This window comes from Apodemus sylvaticus, chromosome 5, assembly GCF_947179515.1.
Source record: "Apodemus sylvaticus chromosome 5, mApoSyl1.1, whole genome shotgun sequence".
NCBI lineage: Eukaryota > Metazoa > Chordata > Mammalia > Rodentia > Muridae > Apodemus > Apodemus sylvaticus.
The window spans coordinates 114,927,449-114,935,451 of NC_067476.1; the positions used below are offsets into that span (position 1 = coordinate 114,927,449).

Sequence of the window (8,003 nt, forward strand, 5' to 3'; positions counted from 1 at the left end):
TGGTGGTACAGTGGTACAGTGCGCACAAGATCAATTATTGATCATTTAATTATTTATTTATTTATTTATTTATCAATCATTTATTCAGTTCTTAGCCCTTGAGCCGGAGGGAGAGAGGAGACATGAAGAAATGGTCATGTGAGTAGCGCTCAGTGAGAAAGTGGCTGCCTATGAGCCAGATGACAGAAGCTCTCATCAGAACTAAGTTAGCCAGAAACTTGACCTCAGACTTCCCAGTCTCCAGAACTGTGAGAAATAAATGACTGTTTTCAGCCCTCCCAAACCGATGCATGTGCCAGCCTTGAGCCCCCTCGTCCTTTCTGTTCCCGTCCACATACTGCCAGATTCCTCCAGACCTCCTAAGTCGCTTTCCAAATCCTATTTTCTGCCTCCTCCACGAGAGAGCGCCACATTCAAAAAACCAAGTACCATCAAACTCTCCAGGGTTTCTCCCTGCAGCATCTGACCACACAGATTACTGCCCTGAAAAAGCAGGCAGTCCAGCCATGTGTCAGCAGTACAAGAAAGCCCAGCCCAGGGCTGGGATCAGGTGAAGGGAAGTCCTTTGAGGCCAGCCTGAGCAAAGTCGCAAGATTCAGTAGTGAGATAGATAAATAGTAAAAGGCCCGCCCGTGAAAGGTACAAGCTGAAAACAGCCCTTAATTATGAAGCAGCCAACAACCTAGAACCTGTGACAAGATAGAAATAGCAAAGCCAGGAAGAGAATAACAAGAATACAGAGGGTGCACAAAGGGCTCCTTTTAACCTGGCAGCTTTGCAGGGTTAACCTGGTCAAGAAGGACAGATACCACACACACACACACACCTCCCTACCCCTCAGCAGAGAACTGTAGGAGTGGCAGGGTAAAAGAATGAATGGGAGACCAAAGGACTCTGGAGAAGACTTAAAAAATGTGAGGGTAAACTAGGCAGTGGCACAAGCCCTTGATCCTCCCACTGAAGGCAGAGGTAGGCAGATTTCTGAATTCAAGGCTAGCCTGGTCTACAGAGTGAGTTCCAGGACAGCATGCACTACAGAGAAGCCCTGTCTTGAAAAACATAACAAAAAAAGTACGAGAGTAAATAAGGTTTATTAAGCTTACACTTATAGGTTCAAAGTGCCATAAAAAGACAAATTACTGGTGACAACTTAATTTTCTTAACCAAAATGAGAAAACTCCTTAAACTATCAGTGGGTCAAATCCAGAACTCTAATGGAGCCAGGTTTCTTTAGAAACACGGTAGAGTTGACGACAGCTGACTCAGTACTCCTATACCAAGGAAATAACTAAGCCTTAGACTTTTTGAGTACAGATGCTTTGGTTTTAATTCAAGAATGGTTTGTTCAGTAGCAGCTGCCACCTCATTAATAGAAGAACCGGTAATGGATTGGGGGCAAGCTACACAAGCTTACCAATGAGACAAAAAGCTTATTCCGAAATATAGGTCCACTCGACTGTTATGCAAATGAGGGAGGCATGGGATTCAAACTACTTAGACCAAGGGGGGCTGGAGAAATGGCTCAGCGGTTAAGAACTCGGGCTGCTCTTCCAGAGGTCCTGAGTTCAATTCCCAGCAACCACATGGTGCCTCATAACCATCTGTAATGGGATCCAATACCCTCTTTTGGTGTGTCTAAAGACAGCTACGGTGTACCCATATACATTAAATAAATCTTTTTAAAAAATCATCTAAACCATATACAATGCTCCAATTTTTTTTCTTTTTGAGACCGTTACACTTCTCCTTTCCCTTTCCTACTTCCAACACACCCCCCCCCCCCCATGTACGTCTTTCCAATTTCCTTCAAATTCAGGGCCTCTTTAATCCCAGCACTTGGGAGGCAGAGGCAGGTGGATTTCTGAGTTCAAGGCCAGCCTTGTCTACAGAGTGAATTCCAGGACAGCCAGGGCTACACAGAAAAACCCTGTCTCAAAAAACCTAATAATAATAATAATAATAATAATAATAATAGATGACCCTTGATTCCTGTTTTTCCCAAGTGCTATTTTTTTCCTTTAGGGGAAGGGGAGGGTTTTTTAATATCCCTGAGTCTGGCTGGGTGGTGGCTCATGCCTTTAATCTCACCACTTGGGAGGCAGAGGCAGATAGGATTTCTGAGTTCAAGGCCAGCCTGGTCTACAGAGTGAGCTCCAGGACAGCCAGGGCTACATAGAGAAACCCTGTCTCGAGCATGTCCATCCTAGTTCAGCTCATACCCGGTCAGTCATATTGATTCAAGTACTTTTTAAAATGTGTGTGGGTGGTGTCCACTGAGTGTGTTGTCTCAAGTGTGTGCAGTTGCAGTGTTCACACCACAGAGACCAGAAGAGGGCACTGAATCCCCTGGAGTTAAAGATGATTGTGAGATATCATGTGGGTGCTGGGAATTAAACCCAGATCCTGTAATTTAAAAAAAACAAATCAAAACAAACAAACAAACAAACAAAAAAAACCCTAAAAAACAAAGCAACAAAAAACAGCCAGTGCTCCTAATTGCTGAGCCATCTCTCCAGCCCTCTAGTTAAGCACTTGGATGAGCAGATTTTTTTTTTCTAACTTTCTTGCTGGACATGGTGATACACACACACCTTTAGTCTCACTACTGGGATGTGGTAGATCTATGAATTCCAGCCTGCCAGCCATGGCTGCATAGCAAGACTTTGTCTCAAAATAAATAACTACCCTGTGTTGTTTTATAAGGCTAGGTCTTGCCCTTTATCCCAGGCCGGCTCTTCCCATCTCCACAAGCTGGGCTGAGTTGCTAAGATTATACATGCATTTACAGCACCACACCCAGACTAATTGCTTTTTAGTAGAGGTTTTAATCTCAGCAAAATGTGCCATACTATAAAACTAAGTACTAGACAAGTATCTGGAACGAGGGGCAAGGGGTGCGACTTTAAACTGGAACTTAGAAGATCTCCCTCAGTTTGAGACTGGCCTGGAACAAGTTTCAGGTCAGCCAGGACAAAAAAGAAAACAAATACCACTACAAAAAGTTCCTCAAGGGCTGGGAAGTATTGGCACAGGCCTTTACTTGGGAGGCAGAGGCAGGCGGATTTCTGAGTTCAAGGCCAGCCTGGTCTACAGAGTGAGTTCCAGGTATACAGAGAAACCCTGTCTGGAACAAAATAAAACAAAACAAAACAAAAAGTTCCTCAAACACCCACTTTCTTTCCTCCTTTTTTGGGGAGTGGGGGTGAATATTGGTTAAGACAGGGCTTTTCTGTGTAGTCCTGACTGCCTTGAAACTCACTCTTGTAGAGCAGGCTGGCCTTGAACTCAGAAATCCTGCCTGTGACTCCTGAGTGCTGGGATTAAAGATGTGTGCCACCACGGCCAGACAAACACCTTTCTTACAGAAATTACTTCCCACAAGAAGAAAACAGGGGTGGGGGAGGGGTTGGAAATACCCCGGTATAAAAAGGAAGACTCAGTTTAACAGTTAAGCAAAGGACACTGTCTAGAAAGCAGACACCTCTGCCTGGAAATGCACCGTGTCTTAACTACCAGATGTGTCAGGAGAGCTAACACGGTACACCCGCCTCAACTGCCCAAAGCTATTAACTTTTGGATGAGTTAAGCATAGAGAGTAGCTCTACATTCCAAAGTGACCCTGATAAGGTCAACTATAACCCAGTAGAAAATCCTGAACGTCCAAGAGGTGAAGGCCTTTCACAAACTTCACCTGAATCAAACACTTTAAAAGAGCAGGCCAGTAATGTCACACAAGATGAAAGGGCAGATGCAGGGAAACGGAACAGGTGAGGCCTCAGCCCAATACACAAAACATAGAAAAATGTCATCCACCTAGCCTAGCCTTTAGAAAGAAGAAAACTGCCTAAGGGGAGTCACATGGCCAGTTAATGACAGCTCAAACCAGGATGTCTCAGATCCCAGATCCTCACATCCCTGACCGCCTTCGTTCAGAGGACCCAAATGTCAGTAAGGATAGCATCTTCGCCATCATCCGGTCTCCCGGCACTGCAAAAAGCAGACTAACAGCTACTCCAAATGCCCCAGCCTCGGGTAGCCTTCCAAAAGCTAACTTTCTTCCCTCTGCACTTGCCCTCACCCTTTGCGCTGAGAATCAGGAGTTTCCCACCAGACCCTCTTAAAGCCCCTCATCCTGAATAAACGCCGAGTTCCTATAGGCTACACATCAAATGGGACATCTCCGGCCAAACATGGAGACAATTCTTCACCTTCAAGTTATCACACTCCAATGTCAATTTCTCGGTCAAGAGCGGAGGCATCAAGGCGACCCGGGACCCCTGCGGGGCAGGCCAGCGGGAAAGGTCGTGAGGTTGGAGCAGCGGCATCTAAAATTACTCCGTGTCGCCTCCGCAAAGAGGGCAGGAAGCCAGACTGGAAACAGCACCGCCACCCCCCGCCCCTCGGGCTGACCCTGAATCCCCGGGCGCGGGGATGCGGGGCGCACCACCTGGGGAGGGGCGCGCGGCAAGCCACGCAGCGCGCCGAGCCCACGGTGGCTGTCCCGAGGGCACCCGGCGGGGCAGCAGTGAGCGCCCGGGACGCACGGCCTGACGCGGCAGCCGGGGCCGCCGGGCCGCGCGAGCCGGCGTGGGGGCGCAGGCCGCGCCGCGGGTGGGTGACAGCGCGCGGGGGCCGCGCGGGCCGGCCTCGTGTGCTCGGCGAGAAACTGGGGCTGCCGGCAGGTGCTGCCGCGGACCCGGCGTGGGGCGTGGGGCGCGGCGGCCCGGCTCTCACCTGCCTGCAGCTCGCTGGGCTCGCGTCCCGCCGATCGCACCGCTCGCGCCGCAGTGCCTGCCGCCGCCTCGGGTCCCCGCGGCAGCCGCCTGCAAAATGGCGCCGCGGAGGGGCGGGCCGGGGGCGGGAGCCGCGCAGCCGCCCGCCCCGCGCGCCGGCCCCTCCCCGCCCGACCCCCGGCTCCGCCCGCGCGCCCCGGGGCGCCGAGCCGCAGACCCTTTTCCACACACCTGCTCGGGGGCCGCCTGGGATGCTCGACGCTCGCAGGCTCTCCCCCTACAGAGCCTCCTTTTTACCCTGCAGGATCCCGAGCCTTGCAGTAGCTGTGGGGTGACAGCAAGCGGGGTGCAGTACACCCGGCCCAGTGGGTTACGCGCTTTAAAGCAATTTCGCGGCTTATCCAATTGGGCCGTCAGGCTTCCGAACTCGCTGGGGAAGAGATCCTCCTTGCTTGTGCTGACGCGGGAGAAGACACCAGGCTTGATTTCTCTGGGGCGTGTGTTCTGATAGAGCAGGTTTGGGGGCAACCTGCGATTCTGTATTTCTCAAGTGCCCCCAAGGGGATGCCTGCTGGATGGATGGGCGCTTAGGCTGTTGACTCAAAAGGCCTTCGTGTCAATAAACCCCTTTGCACTCGAGCCAGGCAATCTTTCCCAGAGGGCCGTTAAGACTGGGTACCACCCCCATAGGTGCTGAAAATGGGGATCTGAAGTGTGGCTTCGGAATTTGCGTTTCCAGGAAGTTTCTAGGTGATGCTGTGGGCAGTGGTCTAAGATACTAACTTGTAAGGTACTGTATAAACTACGTTCTTACCTCCACCCAAACAAAACAAACCCTAATAATTAGCTCTTTCTTCTGTCTTCCATCTTGAAGCCAGTGTCTTGGTTGTTTTTCAAACCCAGTAATTCCTTTCATTACCCAAGCAACTACGGAGAGCCATAAACAATGGTCAACCACATCTGGCCTCACCAAAAAAAAAAAAAAAAAAAGCAAGCAGATTTTGTTCCTGAATTGCTTATGTTTGGCAGTCTTGAGGACTGATCAATAGGGACAACACTGTAACCAGCAAGGACAGGCATTTTATAAAGTAGGCTAGTGCGCACGAGCTGAAAGAATCAATATGTAATTCTCTAAATCGTCTCAAACTAAAATAAAACCAGTGTGGCTTAGTATGCACACCTGTAATTCCAGCATTTTGCAGGCGGAGATAGGAAGACAATGACTTTGAAGTCAGCCTGGGCTACTTAGACCCCTGCTCAAAAAACTAAAAATCAGTAAGTAAAATCCAGTATACCCAGGTGAAAGACCGTAGGTATTTCATCTTCACTGAAGATGAGGAAAATAGATGATTCTATAACCAGCACCAGAGAAACACACGACTCTTTCTATGTCAGAGTTTCCAGCCACCCTTAAAAACATAATGTGTGTGTTCTGCTCAACAGTGTGGAACCTTCTGGAATAGAAGAGCTGTTCTAAGATCAAAAACCCCTGATCTGTTCAGTTCATCTCTTTTCTTTTCTTTTTCTTTTTTCCCCCATGTATATTGTCTCTCTCTCCCTAACTCTCCCTTTATAGATTTTCCTCCATCCTAAAGCACTACCTCACTCCCGGTTTCCCCCCTCCCTCCCTGGCTTCCTGCATCTCTTCCTCCCCCACCCTCTGCACTCAACAGAACTATAAAGCACCATCAGTCTCCCGCTTTCTCAGACGTCATCTGTGACCTTCTAAGTGCCAAATCCCTTTGCCTGTTTACAGATCTTTTTTTTTTTCTCCTTCCCTGGCTTAGTAACATTCCATTGACTAACCTCTCCTGGAGATGTTTTTATTCGATAAAGTCACTTAGCCTTTCTAACTGTCCCTTACTTTTCCACTCAAGTTGGTGATGGAAGGATTTCTCAGGCATGGGCTTCTAGAGACATTGGTCCCCTGGGTGTCCCCTTTTCTCCTCAGTCTTTCCCCCTGCTCTCTGCTTATCACCACCCTCTTCCCCCATTACCTCTTTCCAGACCAGTCATTTTTGAGCTTCTAGACACACACGTCTGGTGATAGCCAGATGAGTTCCCAAATGTTTCCAGAAACCATAAATACACGGTTTGTACCCCAGGGTGCACATGTGCAGAGTCAAACAACTGTGGATCAAAACTTTGTGAGCATTGGAGTGATTCCTGCCTTGATAGTACCAGGATAATAAAGTGATTATTCAGGGCACCTGTATACTGAATGTCCTTCACGGGTCACAATTATTTGCATGGCATTTGCATTGCCTTCGGAATTACAATAATCTACAGAGGTTACTGTAGTTTACAAGCAAACATTGTGGCACTGTATATAAAGGCTACCCAGCTACCCTATCTGAGGCTTTCAGTGGCCTAGGGAGAGGGGTCCTGAAACCCTCAGGCCCTGGTATTCCACAGGGGTGCTTGAGAGCCATCCCTAGACTCATCTTTCTTCTTCTTCTTTTTTTGTTTTGTTTTCTTTTGTTTTTTGAGACAGGGTTTCTCTGTATAAGCCAGGCTGGCCTTCAGAAAGTTCCTGCCTCTGCCTCCCGAGTGATGGATGGGGTTAAAGGCGTGTGTCACCACTGCCCAGCTAGACTCATCTTTCTTCCACAGAGTGTTCTCTACCTGAGTTCTCGGTTTCTGCTACTCAAAACCCTGAAGTTGTCTTTGGCTCTTTGTCCATCAGTCACCGGCAATCAGCTTGAACAGGGGAAGTGTTCTGTAACTGCAGATATAGACTCTTGTTCTTAAAACTCCAACCTCTTTACTTAAAGAGTACCTCGGAAAACCATCTTTGTTATCATCTCAAAACACAGCTGACCATTTGACATCCCTTCTGAGAATCCTTCAGGGCCCCTTTCTCTAAATAATGACCCAGCAAAGATAAACAGAATCTAGTCCCTTCCAAAGCATAACATTCGAGACCCTTGACTTTCTAATCTCACGCCTTTTTTTTTTCTGGACAAAGTACTATATTTTACTGCTGGCAGACAGGAGGTGACATCAAGGGTTTCCCTAACTTCAGCTTTTCAAGGCTCTAATGAGGACTGAGTGCAGCCATGCATACAAAAGATTCACTCAGTGCAGTGGCACACAGGTGTTCAAAGTCACTCTTATAAATAAGCATTTTTATTACCATCAATTCACAAATGGCATGGGCTTTTTTCTTCTTGCTTCCTTTCTCTTTTGTTTTCCTTTCTTATTACAGGAGCTACAAGCAGATTCTGTCCCCCAACCTCATTAACTCTCTAAACTCAAATTTACAGACTC

The 8,003-nt window shown here is 48.1% G+C and overlaps 1 protein-coding gene across 4 annotated transcripts in view; it reads right to left on the reverse strand.

Annotated features, from left to right (window-relative positions):
* Slc23a2 (solute carrier family 23 member 2) overlaps positions 1 to 4,835 on the reverse strand; it is an 87,725-nt gene extending 82,890 nt beyond the window's left edge. For all 4 annotated transcript variants that reach the window (XM_052183691.1, XM_052183694.1, XM_052183693.1 and 1 more), the window contains exon 1: positions 4,735 to 4,835. The gene's annotated coding sequence lies outside the window, so the exon portion shown is untranslated. The remainder of the gene's footprint in view (positions 1 to 4,734) is intronic.
* Between the last annotated feature and the right edge of the window lie 3,168 nt (positions 4,836 to 8,003).